This window comes from Camelus ferus, chromosome 35 (assembly GCF_009834535.1).
Source record: "Camelus ferus isolate YT-003-E chromosome 35, BCGSAC_Cfer_1.0, whole genome shotgun sequence".
Lineage (NCBI taxonomy): Eukaryota > Metazoa > Chordata > Mammalia > Artiodactyla > Camelidae > Camelus > Camelus ferus.
Genome location: NC_045730.1, coordinates 18,411,569 through 18,432,710, shown reverse-complemented (window position 1 = coordinate 18,432,710; position 21,142 = coordinate 18,411,569). Strand labels below are relative to the sequence as shown.

The following is a 21,142-nucleotide window of genomic DNA, read 5'->3' as shown; positions in this document are numbered from 1 at the left end:
CCAGTTACTTCTCATTGATGGGAGCTCCTGTGACCAACTTTTTGAATTCAATGTTCTTGAAGAGTAAATGTAAGAATCTGTAAAAGTCACTGTCACCCCACTGCATGCAGATATTCATCAGGACCAGGGAGAAGCAGTCGAGTTACAAAGAAATAACCCAGAGATGATCTCCTGTGGACCAAGATCTGCGGTGATGGATGTTTGGCTGATAGTTGTATGATGATTAGGAAGGACTTTCATGTCTGGCTTTGTTACAAACCTGACATTTGGACACACCCAGGAGGCTGTGACATATGTGGATGTCATGCAGTATACACATGCTGATGACAAAGGATGGAGAATGGCTGGCCTGTTGGGTAAATTCCAAAGTCCTACTACCTCTGTGACCTGGCCCCTTCCTACCTCTTCAGCCATACATCCCATCATCCCTGCCCCCAGGAGGCGACCGTGAGAAACCACCTCAGTCATGGTTGCTGTGTCCAGGTGCTCTCTCTGGTCAGAATGCCTTCCTTTCCTTGTCACTTAGAAAATCCCTGATCATCCTTTAAGACTCAGCTGACCTTATTTCTCTGGTGAGCCCTTCTCTGACATGGTCTGTGATTTCCAACCTCTAGGCTGTTTGCACTTGGAAGGCAGAGTCTCCATCAATCTCTGTATCCACAGGACCCAGCAGCATCGGCCACTCCGCCTATACAATGAATGTCGGTGACACGCAGTTAATCCTCTTTCTCATTTTAATTCAGCAACAAGTCTCCTCTTTTTTTTTCAGGTTTGACTAATCAATTCTTAACACCCCTTTGAGGTTAGAAAGTGACAAGAGTGACAAGGTGGCTCCTCAGTTTATAAGCAGAAAGGAAATTAGACCGAGCCAGCTCACTCGCTTTTAGGCAGAAGCCTCCCTTTCCGGCTTTCCGTCCGTGGAGCACCTATTTCAGAGGGAAGGATGATGTCAGAGCATCAGTCACTGCCAGCACATGGAAAGCAAGGCAACAGAGCTCTCCGCCTAACTACTTCCACCTTATGAAAAGTCCTAGCTTTCTCAATGGCCATGAACTTGACTATTATCAGCGGTATGTCTTCAAGCTGCTCATTTCCAGAGGATGAAAACACAAGGCAGCAGGATCTGAATTCCGTCTTAAATTCTGCTATGACAGGACCAGGCTTGGAATCATTTTCTTTTTCTTTTTCTCCATAAACTTAGCATTTTGACATCTGTGAGCAAAGAATAAGACATATCTGACAGTCTCCTAATAACACCTACACTGGAACACCGCTCTGAGTCGGGGTTTGTGGCTGTCTGCACCTTGGAGGAATAATTGTTGGGTAGATTTTTAAAAAGCCAAAAAAGGGGGATATTACTTTTGGTTAACAATATTTTTCAACCAATAAATCTCCCTCTCCCAGATAATCTAAGTCATTCAATGTCTGTCTGTCTGTCTCGCTCAGAGCTTAGAGAGAAATTCACTGGCTTTGGATGACAATATTTTGAGCTCCAAGGTCACGTGTAGGTCACTGGCTTGAACAACAGAAGAGTTAGCCAACTCTTCTCTCCCAGGCTGCTGCTTCAGGAGTGATGGGTGTGGACCAGCGCTCAGCATTAACAGAACTGCTTGGCTGCATGGTCCAAATGAAATGAGTTTGCCAGGGGTGGCGGGGGTGGGGGGCCGGACCATGTTTTATGAGTCCTGGCTTCAGGGACACAGCCTCTCACATGGCTGGACCATCCTCACATTCCTGGACATCACACTCAGAGTCTCGAGAGTAATCAGAGATGTACAAAGTATGACATGCTCGATTTTGGTTGCTGCAGATCTAAAAGTATGGGATTTCTGTCAATTCATTGCTTCCCGGAACCACAGAGGTTGCTTCTCTAGAGGGAACATGAGCTTAAAGAAATACAGCTGGTGGAGTGAGGCTCTCCTCCTCCGGAGAAGAACCAGGAGGCTCTTTCCTTTCCGTGCTGCGGTTGACACCACAAAGCTCAGCACCAAAAGGGGTTCGCTTGGCTGATTCCACACACCAAGAGGGAACGTCCGTAAGAGTCACCTTCACCCTCTTCCATGTCGATATTCATCATGAGGAGGGAAAAGCGATCCAGTTACAAATACTTAGGAAATTGCACTTAACCCAGAGGTGATCTTCCGTGGACCAGGCTCTGCAGAGATGGATGTACAATGGCTCCTGCATGAAAACACGGAGTCCCTGTGGTTCTCCTTGGGGATCGCCGTGTACAGGTGCAGATCTGTACCATGTTACAAAAGAGAACCAGGAGCAACTTCCAGACCTCAGAGACATGCTGGGAACAGGAAGGACCTGGGAGCTGTCTTGGCATCCACGGTCTCCCAGCCTCCACAAACCCAGAAACCCCACGCAGCCTTGGTTGGAAGCCCAGTGGATGAACCCTCCAGCCCGACAGGCTTCCATTATAATGTTCATCCTCATTTTCCTCCAGAAACAATTATAAGTGATGGCAGCACACTTGTGCCAACCCACAAAAGCCTAATAAACCTGTAATAAAGTGCAACCACAGTACTGATAATCCTATAAAACTGAACCACTATGTGCTGTAGCTTAAAATGTGTCTCTGGCTCCAGCTCCCACTGGGAACCCTAAAACACAGCTCCCTGGCACGAGTGGCGACTTCTCATCCTGAGGTTTAGACAGTGACTCTTGTTTGGGGGAGCACAGGCTACAACACAGAGGAGGCACCATCTGAAAATCTAAGTGGGGGACGACAGTGTTAGGGGGTGGAGTCAACCATGGAGGGGCATGGTGGGTGGGGGGCTGAGTTCAGGAGGATGGGTAGTTCCTGGGGTAGGTGGACAATGCTAAGAAAACAAAAGTTCCAGAAAAGAGAGTAATGGGAAGATACAAGAATCAACTGATTCAGTTTAGCTTTATGAAACATAAACTTAATTTTCCAGTATTTCTCTTTTCACAGCTTCAGGTGTAAACTTAGTCTCAGTCCAGAGACCAAAAAATTGCTGGTCTAGACTGACTCCTCTGGTCCCATTTGGGTTTAAAAAAAAAAACAAAACTGAGATTCTGTGATTCTGAGGCAAAGCATTGTGTCATGGTCACCAAAAACCATGGGGAGAATTAAGAGAAAGAAAAGAAAAAAATGAGGGTGTAATAAAGAATTGAGAGAAAATGAATATGTGTATGTATATGCATGACTGGGACAGGATTCTGTACACCAGGAATTGACACAGTGTAAATGACTATACTTGAGTTAAAAGAAAAATAATGGAGGGGGATTCAAGGAGAGATAAAGGATGTTAACGCAAGGCTTTCCAGAGCGAGACACGCATGTCAGACAGCAGGACAGTGAACAAAGATAAAAATACTCGGTCACACGTCAGCTCCCTTGAATGGAGACTCCATTTAGAGCAGGCAATCCCTGCAGAGACCTGAAGTTCTCTGTTGGACCTGTTACAGCAGAGTGGACCGCTTACTGGCATCTGTGAGGAATTCCCTTCAGAGGGTCTGCTAAAAATGCCTGGGAGCCTCATGAGTGGGATGGAGAATGTGGGTCACGTCAGAGGGAAGAGAGGAAGTCTATCAGCTAATATGTCCTCAAGGACTACGCCTACTCGGGCCTTCTTTCAGGTTCCCCTAAGTCCTGGCACGCCTTTCTCCAGCCCACATTCCAGCCCAGCGCCACAGCCCTGAGCATGTGAATTCCGTGAGGAAGGAGGTGTTCGTCTGTTTTGTGTACTGTTGCTCATCTCCAGGGCCCAGAAGAGTGTCTAAGGCATAGTAAGTGCTCACTGAATATTTGTTGAAGGCCAGCAATGAATAATAGCTATTTTATAGGGAGAGCACCAAACACAAGAGTATTTTTAAAGTCAAGTGTTTTCCTGACCCCTCACTGCTTCCTGCTGGTTTGGGGTGAACCATTCCACCAGGCTGAATCACTTTACCTCCTTTCCAAATACCTCTTTGGGGAAGGTTTTCCTCACTAGGCAGTGCCTGATTTCAATAAAGGGCTCCCCTGCAAAACCCTGTGTGCATTCTGATCTTTTAGCATCCCTCATGCAAATCCCCGGCACCCAGGCCAGCACAGGGAGGCCCTGTGCACGGGCCTTTGTGGTCAGCTAATTGCATGGTGAGCCCCGAAGGCAGGATCACTTTCCAGAGTCAGACTCAGAACAGGTCCTCCCCTCAATGTTTTCTGACAATGGCCAAGTGGGCAAACTCAGGACTTTCTCCCCAGAAACACGATACCACTTTCTAGACCAACAAGTATTAATTCAAATCCCTGATGGGCCAGGATCTGAAAATTACAGCCGTCTAATCGTGTAGAGGACGGAGTATGAATCATCATTACACGGGCTGACAAAGAGCAAAGTGATTAATCCCAGGCTGCACAGAGGCGGAGGGCCATGGCCATGGCTCCCCGGGGCTCCGAACCAAACAGTGGGACCCACCCTGCCAACATCAGACAGGCAACATCATGGTTTTTATCCCAGTGGGGGGGAAGCCAGGAACAACAGGGCCGTGTTCTCAGGACAACGCTGCAAAGCTCTTTATTCTTGGGATAATTCTGTGACCAATGGGGCCAGAGGAGCGGGGCTCCGGGGCTCAAAATTTTATCTGATCTGTCTCCTGGCTCTGCTGTAAACTGCTTAAGCTCTGAGGCTTACTTCTCAGTAGGAACTGGGAGGGTTACAGAACAACAGCATCTCAGAAAGTGACCAGAAACCCCAATCTTCTCCAGGGGAAAACAAAAGAATACGCACAGGATGAGCAGGGCCAGGGACACCACCACCGCCCAGGCTGCGCTCTTACCTGCGGCACAGAGCGCACCACTTGGCAAGGGCGCCCCGACCTTCTCCTGAAACGCAAAGAGAACCCCGAAGCTCCCCATCTCCCATCAGGAAACCACAGGCCCCGTGCCCTGGGAAAGTTGGTCAGGGCGCCCGCAGCCCTGAACCATACCTCGGCTGTATTTTTTTTCCTTTTTCTTTCACACAGCTGTGTTCAATTTTCTGTCCTTGGGGTTTTTAAAGGAACATTTATTCTAAGGCCAGGATTCTCGAGTTTTACGGTTACACAACTCCCTCCCAGGGCCAAAGAATGTCTGAAAAGCCTACACCCGGCAAAGAGAGCGAGTCTCCAAACGGAAGTGACATACAAAGTTAAGACTTGTTCCAATTTATATGCAACTTCTTACCTGGTTGTGCTCTACCTTCCATTTGCCCTTCAAGATGTCTGCTGCCTGCTTTTCATGGAAATATAAGTGGGGTGTGTGCGTGTGTCTGTGTGTGTTTGGGAGCAGGTAAGGAACCAAGAAGTCCAAAGGTGTATTTTGTATTCTTCCATGGTTACTGTTTCCTGTTCAATGGTAAATTTTATTCAAAATAAGGCCTCCATCTTAAATTGGATGGAATGAAAGATCACAAAGGAAGATTCCTTTAGGAATTTCATGTGCTTTTTTTTTCCTACTTAGAGAGCCAGACAGTACTAGGTTCTTGGGAGGAAACAGCAGTTCAAAAAAAAAATACCCTAGATTTTTACTTAAATAGTCAAATGAGCGGCATTTTTAGTTGAAATGCTCTAAGTTCATGATCAACATCCCAAAAGCACCCCCCCCACAAAAAAAGAGCAAGAGGAACCCTCCAGCCCATGAAATGCTAACCAGGTTTCTAAATGCAGCCAAATGGAGCTATTTCGGAAAATCCAGAAGTCCCTAACCTGCCCCCTTCCCTTCTTCTCTCCTCCTGTCACCTAGACGCCCACATCTCAGAGAAATCTGCCAAAAGCCTCCAACTATCCAGATTTATGAATATCAATCACTTTGTTTGCCCCGGGCATCTCCCAAAGGCCAGCCACCAGCTTCACGCACAGCCCTCTGATCTGACAGACAAAGCAAAGTTCAGGCCTCGGGGCCTGAGGCCTGCGGCTCAACGCGCACCACCCACACGAGAGGCCTGGCTACAACCCAAGACAAACAAGACTAGTTTGAGAAACAAAGTAATTTGCACAGATTCACCCTGGAGCTGAGAAAACTGAATCAGGGCGCCTCTGTGGAGGGCTCTGAAATGTTGTCAGGAGCCACCTGCTACGCACAGGCCAGTTCTCTGAAAACAATTAGAAGATGCTATAAACTCACCTTGAGATGTGGTCATGACGAGAGACCATGGCGGGCTTCGCTCCAGGAGCCCTCGTGAGCAGTGCATGCCAAACCTTTCTCTTTCTGACACTTTTCTCTTGCTCTTTTAAGATCAAGCTATCAAAAGTGCCCTTTAGCACAGCCTCAGAGCCCAAGTAACAGGTTAAGGTTCAAATGATTCCTCCCAGATAACCACACTCTAATTCTCCCATGATTGGAAGTTGCCAGAAGTCAGTGAAAAGTCTCTAAACCTAGGACAGCTGGAAAAAGCAGATCTGAAGTCAGGGTTGCTTTTAAGCCAATGGTTTCCTCCTGGACAAGAGTCTAGCTTCTAATCAAGCAAGACACCCTTCCAGCAGTGTTTTCTCATAATAACAAATGAGAAACCCTGTGGATCTGCGCTCTGGAATAAAGATGTTTCTTTCATAATAAGAACGCTGTCATGAAAGTGACCTGAAAAAATCGTCCCTCAAAACCCTCAAAAACATGTACAAGGAAATACAACCAGACAACAATAACCACATAAAAATAATTTTTTAAACCACACAAACAAGAAAAAATAAACCCTCACAAGGAGGCTTGAAGCAGGGCTTGAAAAACCAGGATGTTTCCTAATATCAAGCCACGCTGGTTAGAAAACACGGGGTTTGAAAACTAAGGTTTGAAGACAGGACACTTATATTCCAGAGTGTGGTTCAGCAGAACCTCGAGAAGCAGCGGTTTAACGGCCCCCACTCTCCTTCATCCCCCTGCATCCACTCCAACCTGGAGTCCCCACTGCTGCACTTCTCTCGTCAAGGTCACAGACAGCATCCACCTTGGTGATTCCAGTGGGCGCTTCCAGCTCAGGGACCCCACCCTCCACACTTCCTTTCTCCCTGGCCAGCTGCCTCTCAGATTTCCTTATCCTCTGTCCGCCTCCTCTGGAGTCTCCTTAACAAACTCTCCCTCTGTTTTCATCCCTTCCTAGCAATTGACCTATTACCTTAATTCTATCTCTGGTCAGAATTGCTCCTGAGTTCCAGACTCGCATTCAACTGTCTACTTAAGCCCTCTATTTAGATATTTCACAGGGACCTCAAACTTAAGACGTCCGCAACAGAACTCTGGAGTCTCAAAGCTGGCCCTCCTCATTAAAAACAAATGAAACAGAAGAGAAAAACAAAACAAAACCAAGAAAACCCTCCTCCTCCAGTCTTTCCTCTCCTTCTCAGAAGTTCCCAGAATTGAAGAGTCATTTTTCATGCCTCCCTTGCCCTCACTCACCATATCTCATCTGTCACCAAGTGCTGACACTTACACCTCCGAGAAACACCCTTTTTTCTTACATACAACAGCCTTATAGACATATAATTCATATACCATACAATTCACCAATTGAAAGTGTACAAGTCAATGGTTTTTAGTATATTCGAGGAGTTTTACGACCATTATCGAATCCACTTTAGACATTTTCATCACCCCCAAAGGAAACCACTGCCCATTAGCAGTCACTCTCAATTTCCCCTAAACAATCCAGTCCTAGGCAACCATTAACCTACTTTCTGTCTCTACAGATTTGCCTGTTTTGGAAATTTCATATAAATGGAATCATATGACGGTCTGTCGTGTCTGGTTTCTTTCACTTAGTGTATTTCCAGAATTCACCTAGTTGTAAGATCTATCGGTCCTCCGTTCCCTTGTGTAGTCAGATCATATCCTGTCATATGAATACACAACATCCACCAGTGAACATATTTGTTCACCAGCTGATGGACTTTGGGATTATTCCCATTCTTTGGCAACTGTGACTGATACTGCTGTGAATATTCTGTTTTGGTGCAGAGATGTGTTTTCATTTCTCCTGGGTATAGACATTGAGGAGTGGATAGGCCAGGCCATAAGGCAGACTCTGTTTCACTGTTAGGAACTGCCAGACTGTTTCCCAAAGCAGCTGCTTGGGGAAGATTCTGCATTCCTACCAGCAGTGTATGAGAGCTCTAGCTTCTCCACATCCTCACCGACACTTGTCACTGTCTGTCTTTCATGGAGGGTATGAAGTGGGATCTCACTGTGGTTTTAATTTCCCTTTCCCTGATAATGAGTAGTGTGGACAATCTTCTCATGTGCCTACTGGCCATTTGCACATCTTCTTTGCCTATTTCAGATCTTCATCTAGCTTTGAATCAGGTTATCTTTTTCTTATTGAGTTGGAAGAGTTCTTACATATTCTAGATCAAGTCTGTTATCAGTTAACATGATTTGCAAATATTTTCTCTCATTCTATGTCTCTTTGCTCTCTTGATGGTGTCTTTTTATTTTTGTAATATTTTTTGAAGAGTGATTTATTTATTTAGGTTTTTTTTTTTTTTTTTTGAGGGGCAGGTAATTAAGTTTATTTTTGGAGGCGGTACTGGGGATTGAACCCAGGACCTTGTGCATGCTAAGCATGCACTCTACCACTTGAGCTATCCCCCCACGACAGTGTCTTTCAATACACAAAAGCTTTTCATTCTGTTGAAGTCTGATTTATCTATTTCTCTTTTGTGACTTGTGCCTTCAGTGCTACATCTTAAAAAATCATTGTTTAACCCAAGATCATGAAGATTAACACCCATGTTGTCTTCTAAGAATGTTACAGTTTTAGCTCTTACATTTATGCCTTTGATCCACTTTGAGTTAATTTTTAAGGTGGGATCCAACTTCATTCTTTTGCCTGTTGACAGCCAGTTGTCCTAGACCATTTATGAACAGAACTACTTTCCAATGACCTGTCTCAGCATATCTGTCAAAAAATCAATTACCATAAATGTATGGGTTTATTTCTGGTCTATCAGTTCTATTCCAAAAATTTGTATGTCTATCCTTAGGCCAGAACCTCACTGTCTTGATGGCTGTAGCTTTGTATTAAGTTTTGAAATCAGGAAGGGTAAGTCTTCCAATTCTGCCCCCCTTTCAAGATTGTTTTGGCTATTCTGGGTCCCTTAAATTTCTATATGAATTTTAGGGTCAGCTTGTCAATTTCTGCAAAGAATCCATCTGATTTTGATGGAGATTACACTGAATCTATGAATCAAATTAGGGAGCACTGCCATTTTAATGATAGTAAGACTTCTGATTCATGAACATGGGAGATGTTTTTCCATTTACTTAGATTTTCTTTGATTTCTTTCAACCATGACTTGTAGTTAAAACTATTACATTTATTCCTGAGTACAGGCATACCTTGATTGTTTGTACTTCACCTTATTGCACTTTGCAGATATTGCACCATTTACAAAATGAAGGTTTGTGGCAACCCTGCATTGAGCAAGTCTGTTGGCATCATTTTTCCAATGACATTTGCTCATTTTGCGTCTCTGTCACATTTTGATAATTCTCACAATGCTTCAGACTTTTCCGTTATTGTTACACTTGTTACTGTGGTCTGTGATCAGTGGTCCTTAATGTTGTCAGTGCAAAAAGGTCATAGTATTATGACTTGCTGAAGGCTCGGATGACGGTTAGCATTTTTTAGCAATAAAGTGTTTAATTAAGGCTTGTATGTTGCTTTTTTAGACCTAATGCTACTGCACACTTAATAGACCACGTTACAGGGTAAACATCACTTTTATGTGCACTGGGAACCCAAAATATTTGTGTGACTCACTTCACCGTGATATTCACTTCATTGTGGGGTCTGGATCAGAACCCGGAGTATCTCTGAGGTAAGGCTTGTATTTTACTTTTTTTTCATGGTTATTGTAAAAGGAATTATTTTCTTAATTTCATTTCAGATGGTTCCTTATAAGTGTATTAGCATTAGAACTGATTTTTGTATCCTCATCTTGTATCCTGCAACTTTTCTGAACGTGCCTGTGAGTTCTAATAGTTTAGTGGATTCCTTAGGGCTTTCTACACCCAAGATCACGTCATCCACAGAGACAGTTTTACTTCTTTCTTTCCAATCCAGTGGGGGGAAAGCTTTCAGTCCTTCACAATTAAGTCTGATGTTTGTTAGCTGTGGGGTTTTTACAGATGCCCTTTTTAGGTTATGGACGTTCCCTTCGATTCCTAGTTTGTTGTTGTTTAGTTGTTTTGTTTTTTAATATTAAAGAAGTGTTGAAACTTGTCAAATGCTTTCTCTGCATGAGACACGCCCTTTTGCCCTTGCAGTTCCCCCTGTGGACTGTCCCTGCACGCCCCCCATAGCAGTTCTCACCTTTACATGTCTCTACCGCAGGGCAGTCCTGGATCGTCCTACTCAAATGTCCCCAGCCACCACTCTCTCCTTCCCAGTCAGTTATCACATACCCTTCAAAGCACTCAGCCATTTTATTATACGCACACATTTTGATAAATTTGCATCAGGGTTAGTATTTGCCAGCGTGTATTCCACATTTTAATCCTCGTGGCAACCTTACTTGGTAGATGACATTACCACCATTCTATAGATGTCAAGGGTGAAAGAGAAACTAAGTTCTTGCTCAAGGTCATGCAGGTTATGGGTGGCAGACTCAGGACTCACACCCAGGTCTCCAGCTCCTGAGCCTGCTCTCTCAAACATCTGCTAGCGTGCCTCCCAATGAGTGCTCTCACTAGCTTCTTACCTTGTTCTCCATCTTTACACAAGCACTGCCAAGCTCACTTACTGCTGTATTTTTAGCATCTAACCCTGAGCACGGCAGGTGTTACCAAGCACTTGGTGAGTAAATGGAACCTGGTCTTAGCATGGCCCACAGGAAGAGGTCCATGGGCCTCTGGTGAACGCTGCCCACTGCGCACGCCACAGTCACAGGGCTCCCCCGTTTTTGAGATCCTTCAGTAAAGAAGGTTGTTTCACTTGAATCCAATGTTTATAAGACTCACGGGAGCACAGACCCAATCTCTGCCATTAACAGTAGAGAGGTGTGTTCCAGGGATCCTGCAAATGTTTGGGATACATAAATTATCACAGAGGTACCTTTAATTTTCTCAGAGCTCTGGCTTGTTGAATGTCATTCAAACAAATTTGCCCTTCACAATGTCCCTTCACCTTTACTCAGAATGCAGGCAAAATCAATGACGTGTCAACCACAAAACATTCACATTTCTCTCTTCTTACTGTAACGCTGCTGTTTAAATCATGGCTTCAGATGGAGAATGACTCCAAGATCTTCCCATCTCAGCTCTCCCAGGCTTCCAGGTCCCCCACCTGAACTCTTCCTGCATAAAGGGAAAGAAAAATTTCTGCTTTGAAATCTAAGAAAGAAACCAGCAAACAAAATAAGACAATCACATGTATGAGCAGAGCCAGACCTGCTGCTGGGATTAATTGTCTGCTTCTAAAGAGCTTTCTTCCTTTCAATTATTCACGAACATTGGCAACTACAAATTATAGGCAGTGGTTAGAGTATCTTCTTAAACATCTTATAAAAAATACTCAATTAAAAAATACATTTTTTTGCCCTTCATTGTAAACTCAGTGAATTGAGTCATTTCTATATAACAGTCCTCCAAAGCTCTAATTTTTCTGTGGCAATGAAATTTTACATTTGGTCTAAAGGCAAGAGCTATCCTGAATAAATATGAGGCCTTCCTAAAACACAAAATTACATCGGACCCAAATAAGGGGCTTTGGGAAAGAAGCCTTGTAACAAAGGAAGACTTAAGAAGCCAGAGGAGAATAGCTGAAACTCCTCAAAGAGCTGGATACATCTAACCAGAGGGAGCTGGCAAAGGCCCGGGTCGTTAAAAGCAGAGAGACAGCAGATAAGGAAGTTAAGAGACTAGAGTAACCGTCTAGGGCAGCCGGAGTGAGGGACTGGGCTGGAACTTGGTCCATGCCATTAATTCCAGGCAGAGAAAATCTTCAACGTTCATTTTCCTCAAAGGCTGGGGAAAGAGGGAACACCCCACCTGCACTGGAAGCACCACAGAGTAGGGCTAAGAGAAACATCCTTCCCTGCCTGGTTTTCCTAACTGCATGCAATGTGCATCCAGGCAGACTTGCATGGTGATACGCTCGTTCCTGACACTCAGAAGGCCGGCTGCCTGTGGCACTCCGATGACTCAGCACGGGAGAGGGCCCCCCAGGCACAGGCAGGGCTCCAGCCCCGAGATCCCAGATGGAAGCAGGGAACCCTAGGTCTGGTATTTGGTTGGTGGTTAGTTGGTCAGTGGCTAAGACACAGAGGCTTTGGGCAGTCTCTTGTTTTAGGACCTAATGAGGCACCTCCTCCATCCCTCCCCCACCCCTCCCCCACCCCATCCCCACCCAGCCATGTCTGTTCAGCACTTCCTTGTATTATCTTTTGAAGACGTCACCTAAGGAAAGAGCCCAGTCCAGCCCAGAAGGCCTGAACTGGACAGCAGCCAAGGACACACCAGCACCGTAAGGGGCAGAGCTGGAGTCAGTATGCAGTTTGGGGAAGCACACGGCAGGCATGGGGTCAGAGCCTCTTACCTGGTGTAGAAAGAATGGGGGTTTGTCTCCAGAAACCCAGACTGAGGCAACCGACAAGGAAATGAGCCTGCGGTGATGAGGGGGGTGGGGTTGGTGGAGGTGTGGTGGGGGTGGTAAGTCAACCGTGTGAAGTCCCCACAAGGCGAAAAAAAACAAACAAAAAAGTCACCAGTGCTTGGTGAACTTCAGACAGGCGTGAACTCATGACCTGAAGCCACAAAGATGGTTGCGGTAAACACAGACGAAACATGGGGTTTAAGGAGTCTGGTTTTTTGTGCCCCCCCAAAATATTTTCCTTCCTCCTCCACAAATCTATTTATTACTAAAAAGCTCTGGAGTTTTGGGAGCTGGGCTGGACTCATGTCAGCCTCTCTTTCCTGAGACTCTTCCTCTATGTACTAAACTGGGGAGGATGTACCTGCTTTAGGAAGGAGACCCTCTTTCCAGACTGGCTATAAAGGAAGGAAAAATAAAATTATTCAAAAAGAAAAAAGCCGAAGAAAACCAAAAGAAGCCAAGAGGCAGGGGCTGGAGAGGAAATCCTCATCTCCCTCTCTGCTTAGAGATCATCGCTCTCTGTTCTTGGCCCGTCCCTCCAGCGTCCTCTAGCACAGGGGTTCCAAAACTTGAGTGTGCAGAGGGAACCCCTTGGGATTCCACAACCACGAGTCAAGAAAGAAGAAAATCTGCAGTGGAGCGTGTGAGCCCAAAGACCAAGGAGCTTGAAAGGCCTGAATCTGAAATGCTTTAGTTCTAAGGACCTGGTTTGTCCAAAGACAAAGGGAAACCTCAGCCATGAGACAATAAAACTTCCGAATATCATCTCTGACAGGCAAACAAAACAACAAATCTCCCTCCATGCCCTCAAGATCACTTGGGAAAGACAAAAGAGCAAGACCACCATCAGGAAAGGGTTCAGACTAAGGGAGAGGTTGAAGTTTAATTAAACTCATCAAACCTGTATGAGAGGGAAAAAACTCCAGAGGAGATGGGGCACTGGGGGTGGAGGATCATCAGTGTGGTTTTAGAGCAGCCGGAAGAGGCACTCAGCTCCAGGTCAGACCCAGAGGTCCCGTCCAGGCTCTCTAGGGCTCGCTCCACCCTTCTAAAGCACATATTCCTGGTCAAAAATAAACTTTCACACAGATAACCAACAATACAGCACAGGGAACTCTACTCAGCATCTTGTAATAACCTATGACGGAGAAGAATCTGAAAAAGAATATATACATACATGTACATGCATGACTGAATCACTTTGCTGGACACCTGAAACTAACATGACATTTTAAATCAACTGTACTTCAGTTAAAGAAAAAAAGGTAAAAAATTAAATAAACTTTTGCTGGACTTTCAGGTGAGTACCTCTATGCAAAACTCCGACAGGAGAATGTCATTCTAAGTGAAGTAAGCCAGAAAGAGAAAGAAAAATTCCACATGACAGCACTTACATGTGGAAATCAAAAAAAAAAAACAAAACAAATGAACTTATTTACGAAACAGAAACAGATTCACAGACATAGAAAACAAACTTATGGTTACCAGAGTGGGGAAGGGGGGGGGATAAATTGGGAGTTCGAGATTTGCAGATACTAATTACTATATATAAAACAGATAAACAACGAGTTTCTGCTGTGTAGCACAGGGAACCATATTCAATATCTTGCAGTGGCCTATGGTGAAGAACATGAGAACGAATGTATGCATGTTCCTTTGTGACTGAAGCATTGTGCTGTCCACCAGAAACTGACACATTGTAAACTGACTACACTTCAACAAAAACATATTAAAAACAAAAAACAAGAAACTCCGATAGGACCAATTGCATCTGGAGGGGAGATTACAGCAGGGAAAGGCAGACTTTTATCTTAAAGTTTCTGGAGACTTGGGCTGGACAGGAGGTGTGGTGGAGGTGCCCACAGTGAAGGCAGGTTCCAGTGAGCTGTCGTCTCACAGTACAGTTGCCCCTTGGTATCTGAAGGGGATTGGTTCTGACCCCCTTGGATACCAAAATCCTCAGATGCTCAAATCCCTTATTGAAAATGGTGTAGTATTTGCATATAATCTATGCACATCCCCCCACATACTTTAAACCATTTCTAGATGACATATAATACCTAATACAATGTACACGCTTTGTAAATAATTATAAGTACAACGCTATGCTATGGAAATAGTTGCCTGTTTGCAGTAAATTCAAGTTTTGCTTTTGGGATCTTTCTGGAATTTTTTTCCCCTGAATATTTTCAATCTGTTGGTCAAATCCAGGGACGCAGAACCTGCAGACTTGGAGTCTGACTGTACTTAACTCCCACAGTGTCAGGGGCCTCTGGGTCCAGAGTGTTTAGCAAACACTTGTCCCCCTCACCAGGCATCTGAGAGTCCCGCCTTACGGACTCCAGGAAAGAGGCGTCCCAAGACCTAACTTTCACTCCGGCTATTTTCTTACCTTAGATGCTTAGAGCAATGAAAGGAGGGTCTTAAAGACATTTTCACCAACCGCAGGCACTTCCTCTTCACCCCCAAACAAACCTCAAGAAACCTTTGAGATTCAGCTCAGACGCCTCCAGTTTCTAGAAGGCCTACCTGTCTGCCTCCCTTCTTGCTCAGGGTCCTTTCTCCCTCCTCAATTGTGCCAAAAACCTGGTTACAAATGATGAGTAGAAGTTTATTCTCAACCACCCTGGGTTGGATTAGCCACATTAATAATAGTAATAATAATAATAATAATAATTTTTTAAAAAGTAATCATTTTTATTATTTGAACATTTATAAAAGTATCTCCAAATCAGCAAAACCACGTGCCTCTTAGAGGGCGTCCACTGATGGGCACTACACAATAACCCACAAGCATCTCCAAGGGTCTGTAACAGTGTGGGGGCAGCCCCGTCCTATCAGCCCTCAGACAGGGACTTCACTATAATGGTGCCCCAAGCAAGGTGTTATGCTGCTAGCATTCATTCCAGGACCACACAAGTTGATGGAAAAACCATTAGTAAGTACCTGGACTGGACTGTGCAGGAGCCAAGGTTGGTGGCAAGTGAGAAATGACAGCAGGGAGGGCAAAGTGGGGGCGGGGCAGTGGGGACACTGAGAGCGTGGGGCTCCCTTCCAAGATCCCTGAGCTCAGTGCCGCCTTTAGAAAGAGGGAAGGATGGTTTTCAATGACACACCGAGGTTGTCAAGGCTTCACTTTAATATGGGAGAGGGGTGCTCAGACAGCTTGGACAAGGAATAAATAATACACCATTTTAAGAGTACTAACATCCATTGAAAGACAGTTGGATAAAGAAAATGTGGTATATGTATACAATGGAATACTACTCAGCCATAAAAAGAATGAAATAATGCCATTTGCTGCAACATGGATGGACCTGGAGATTGTCACATTAAGTGAAGTAAATCAGAAAGAGAAAGACAAATACCATATGATATCACTTATATGTGGAATGTTAAAAAAAAAAAAGACACAAATGAACTAATTTACAAAACAGAAAGACTCACAGACATAGAAAACAAACCTATGGTTATAGGGGGATGGGAGGGGATGGAGGGATAAATTGGGAGTCTGGGATTTGCAGATACTAACTAGTATATATAAAATAGATAAACAATAAGGTGGACTACATTCAATGCCTTGTAACAGCCCATAATGATAAAGAACATGAAAAGGAATATAGATACGTATATGTAACTAAATCACTATGCTGTACTCCAGAAATTAACACAACACTGTAAACTGACTACATCTCAATATTTTAAAAAGAGTGCTAACAATGGCCCATTTTACTTGTCAAGTGATTTATCGGAGATGTTGTGATCTTGCACCATCATGCTTGTCCTATTTTTATACATTAGGATCATATCCATAGAACAGTAAATATTTTCCCAAATACTGGATTTTTTCCTGAGTAAATGTTGGTAGTTTTCACTAAGTAAGGTATAGCAAAGTTACATTTCAAAGTACAATTTGACCGTGCCAACCTTTTCGTACTTCACTTCTCTTAACCAAGAGAATTTCTTATGTAATTTTTTCTCTAAAATGGGACTGTGCATTGTCATAAGCTGGTGTCTGACCTTGTGTGTTTTTTGTATTTCACAGGCATGAGTCCAGCGCTCAGCAAGCAGAGGCAGACAGACTGACGGGGACCAGTGGACACAGCTCACTCCCCATGAGAGGGCTTCTGGCAGTCAGCAAGCCACCAGCTGTGCAAAGATGCTCACAGTCAAAATAGCAACTGACGTGGGGACACATGAAGGGGAGGGAGCTAAAATAAGCACACAGTCCTCCCTGGTGAGATCCAGAAAGGCCACCACCCCCTGTCCTTGGGGACACTTTCCTCCAGGGACACGTCTCCCACTTTTTAGGTTTTCTGCTGCTGTACACCCCGTCACAGCACAGGCTCTTAAAGGGCAACGCCAGGTCCTCGTGTGTCTTCAGATGCACTCCCTTCTTAAAGTCATGGGAGGTGCTCTGCTTCACAGTTCAAAGGATGTGTGTGTTATCCAAAATCACAAGCAGAAAAATAAAGTTAACAGGCTAAATTCTCAATATGAAGTTCTCTCATATTATTATTTTTTTTTTTGAGTTCTTTGGTGCCTCCAACCACTTGCCTAAGAGCAACCACAAAAATGAGTAAACAAGTAGCAAACATTGAAGAAAAACTCAGCCTGCCATTTGACAGACAGACGTGCTTGTGATCTATGTGAATCTGATTTTATACTGTTCAGAGCGTCCAAATACAGAGCTCTGTGCCCCTCAGTATTAACCTGCTGAAATCCTAATCCCAAGGTGATGGCGTGGAGCTGGACCTCTGGGGGTGCTTAGGTCATGATGGTGCAGCCCTTGTGATGAGATTAGTGCCCTAATAGAAGGGACAGAGAGCTTGCTTCTTCCCTCTGCTCTCCACCTGGGGAGGACACAGCAAGGGGGCTGTCTGCAAAGCAGGCAGTGAGTCCCAGCCAGGAAATGAACCTGCTGGCTGGCTGATCTCAGACTTCCCAGCCCCAGAACCATGAGAAATAAACGTTTATTGTGTAAGCACCCAGTCTGTGGTGTTTTGCTATAACAGTCTGAACTAAGATGCATAGTAACAGCCAACTTTATGTTTACAAATTAAATATATATACACACATATATGAATATATATTTAACATATCTGTATGTATTTATTTATATATGTATTTCTATATATTATTTAATAGCTATTTATTCAATGTGTGTGTATATATACTATATATACATATATATACACATCACATGTGCACATATACATACATATATTTGTAATTATAATAAGAAAACATACAATGGGCCAAGCTGCAAAACGGAATGCAACATTTCAACAGTTCACAACGCACCTCAAAGGGTCTGACTTTCTCTAAGTGTCCTTAAACCTCCACAAGCCTGAAAATTACCACATGAGAACACCTTCACGGGCAATTCCAAGAGGCACTCTAGATGTACAGCCACCACAGCAAGAAGAGGACCAAGGCCCTTCACAGCACCACAGGCCCAGGCGTACACTGCTTCCTGCACCGGATGCACATGTGGTGGACTCAAAGCAACCACCATACCGTGACCCATCTTTGGGCTCCTAAACTCAGTCGACCCTTGAAATTCAGCAACTGATGAGGGTAAATATTTTCTATCGCTCTTTGCTGGCTTTTAGGTGCACATTGTTGTGAAAATAAGATGAGTATGCTACGCCTGCTCTTTTTTCCCTGAGTGAACAAGAAACACCAAATTAAAAAACCTACTGAGGTGCAGCCACTATGGGAAACAGTATGGAGATACCTTGAAAAATGAAAAATAGTTACTATATGATCCAGCAATCCCACTCCTGGCACATTATCAGAGGCTCTAATTTGAAAAGACACATGCACCCCAATGTTCATAGCAGCTCTATTTATAATAGCCAAGACATGGAAGCAACCTAAATGTCCACTGACAGATGATTAGGTGAAAAACTTGTGGTGTGTATATATATACAATGGAATACTACTCAGCCATAAAAAGAATTAAACAATGTCATATGCAGCAACATGGATGAACCTAAAGATTATCATCCTAAATCAAGTCAAAGACAAATATATGATATCATTTATACATGCAATCTAAACAAAGATACAAATGAACTTATTTACAAAACAGAAACAGACTCACAGACACAGAAAACAAATTTAATAGTTACCAAAGGGGAAAGAAAGGGGGATAAACTAGGAGTTTGGGATTAGCAGATTCAAACTACTATATATACAATAGATAAACAACAAGAACCTACTGGAGAAAACAGGGAACTATATTCAATAGCTTGTAATAACGTATAATAAAAAGGAATATAAAAAAGAATATATATACACATATAAAACTGAATCACTGTGCTGTACACCAGAAACTAACACAACACTGTAAATCAACTGTACCTCAATTCAAGAAAAACCTATTGATATGCAAACTGTGTTTGACAAGAAATACACACACTGAAGGCTGGTGTTCACCACTGGACATACTCTACGTATCATACGTCATGACAGACAAGGGAGCAATGGGTCCTGACTGTCTCTGTTCACTCTCGCCTCCTCCTGTACCTGCTACAGAGGTGGGTCTCAAGAGCTTCAGGTATGAGGAGAGTCTTTCCAAGGCCACCACTGCCTTGTACGTGCCCCATGCCAGCAACTGTGTGTTTAGTTAAGACAACGTGGAAAGGCTGCTAGGAATTCAGCGATGCACCTCCCAGGTTTACGTTTTGTAAGTCACAGCACTTAGGAGCATTTAAGGTAGTGCACTGGTGAGTCCCAATGCTCAGGACAGCACGCCAACAGACCTCGGAGATACCACAGGCTGGGTTCCAGGTGACTGCAGCGAAGTGCGTACTGCAGTAAGGTGAGTCACACCGGGTTCCTGGTCTCCCAGCACATGTAAAAGTTACATCCTCACTACTCTGTAGCCTATTAAGTGTGCAATAGCAGTATGTCTAGAAAAAACAAAATATATACCTTAAAAACATTTTATTGCTAGTGGGGAGGGTAGAGCTCAGTGATCGAGCACGTGCTTAGCATGCATAAGGTCCTGGGTTCAACCCCCAGGACTTCCATTAAATAAATAAATAAACCTAATTGCCTCCTCCCAGAACAAAAAAAAAATTTTTAATACTTTATTGTTAAAAATGCAAACCGTCATCTGAGTGACTTGAGTGAGTTGTAGTGGTAATAAAGATCCCTGATCACAGATCACCGTAACACATAAGGACAATGAGAACGTTTGAAATATTGTGAGAATGACCACGTGCGACACAGAGATACGAAGTGAGCAAATGCTGTTAGAAAAAAGGCACCAATAGACTTGCCCAATGTAGGGTTGCCACAAACCTTCAACTTGTTAAAAAAAACAAACAAAAACAGTTTTTTGCAGTAAATTCCTCCACCCCCTGTGCTAACTCTAAGGGCAGGAGACAGGCAGTGTTGTGTGGCAGGCAGAGTCCCCGAGTGTGCCCGCTGGGCCTGCCTGCTGGCTGTGTGGGCACTCAGGGGTCCCCGGGACTGCCTGCTCCAGCCCTGAGGTGTGGCCCCAAAACACAGAGGCCACTGACTGGATCCCCGCAAAGCACAGGTCCCAGATGGGAAAGCCAAGGCAGGTCTGTTCCTTGGAGAGAGGACCCGATAAGGAAACATCAGGAGAAAGCTGCTGGACAGCTCTAAAGGAAGCCACCTTGCCTGGACATGGGACCAGAAGACGGAGAGACATGTCTGACAATCTTGTGCCCAAACTTCTAACCATGACCTGGGACCAGACTGTGGTGGACTCAACCTGTCAGATGGGGAACCCGGGGGACTTCCTGACGGAGGAGGACAGCATTGCTCGGAAGTCACAGCCTCCCCGCTGAGCTTCCAAAAGTAAAAGAAACAAGCAAGTTAGACCAAAGAACTGAGGCCAGTTGACGTGACCTGAGCCCACACACTGAGGGTAACGCAGGGCTCAGGGAGGAGCAGCGCCTGGACATCGCTGCAGGAAGGCCACCAACTCTGGTGCTCACCGTTTGTTTTTTTTTTGGGGGGTGATCCAGGACCACGTGCATGCTAAGCACGTGCTCTACCCCCGAGCTATACCCTCCCCCCTCATTGGCAACTAAATTGTCATCATTCTTTGAACAGGTATCTAGTACCTGAGAGCCGTCCAAGTGTGCAAATGCACAGTAAATGCATGTTTTCAGAGTCCTGGGGGTGAAGTTTAGTTACTAACAATTACAGCAGTGACAGACACTCCTAGAGCACTTAATATGTGCTGGGCACTGTCCTAAGGTCAGTGTCCATATTAACCACAAATCATCACGCTTCACTACTACTATCATTATCCCCATCTATAGATGAAGAAAGTAAGGTACAGAAAGGCTCCCAAGGTCACACAGGTGGTTACTAGCAGAGTTTGGCTCCAGAGTTCTCAGTCTTTTTTTTTTTTAATATATATATATATACATTTTTTATTGAACCTGGGACCCCCTGTATGCTAAGCCTGTGCTCTACCACTGAGCTCTACCTCATCCTCAGAGTTCTCACTCTTAACCTCTACGCCAGGCTTCACCACTGATTAAAAAACAATGGAAAAGCTTTATGAGAAAGAAAAG

At 44.3% G+C, this 21,142-nt stretch overlaps 1 protein-coding gene across 7 annotated transcripts in view; it reads right to left on the bottom strand.

Moving 5' to 3' along the window:
- Nucleotides 1-21,142, bottom strand: part of SVIL (supervillin) — a 215,277-nt gene that overhangs the window by 142,049 nt on the left and 52,086 nt on the right. For 5 of the 7 annotated variants that reach the window (XM_032473601.1, XM_032473605.1, XM_032473602.1 and 2 more), the window contains one exon: nucleotides 11,178-11,278. The exons of the other annotated variants lie outside the window; for them this stretch is intronic. The gene's annotated coding sequence lies outside the window, so the exon portion shown is untranslated. The remainder of the gene's footprint in view (nucleotides 1-11,177; nucleotides 11,279-21,142) is intronic. 7 annotated transcript variants of the gene reach the window in all.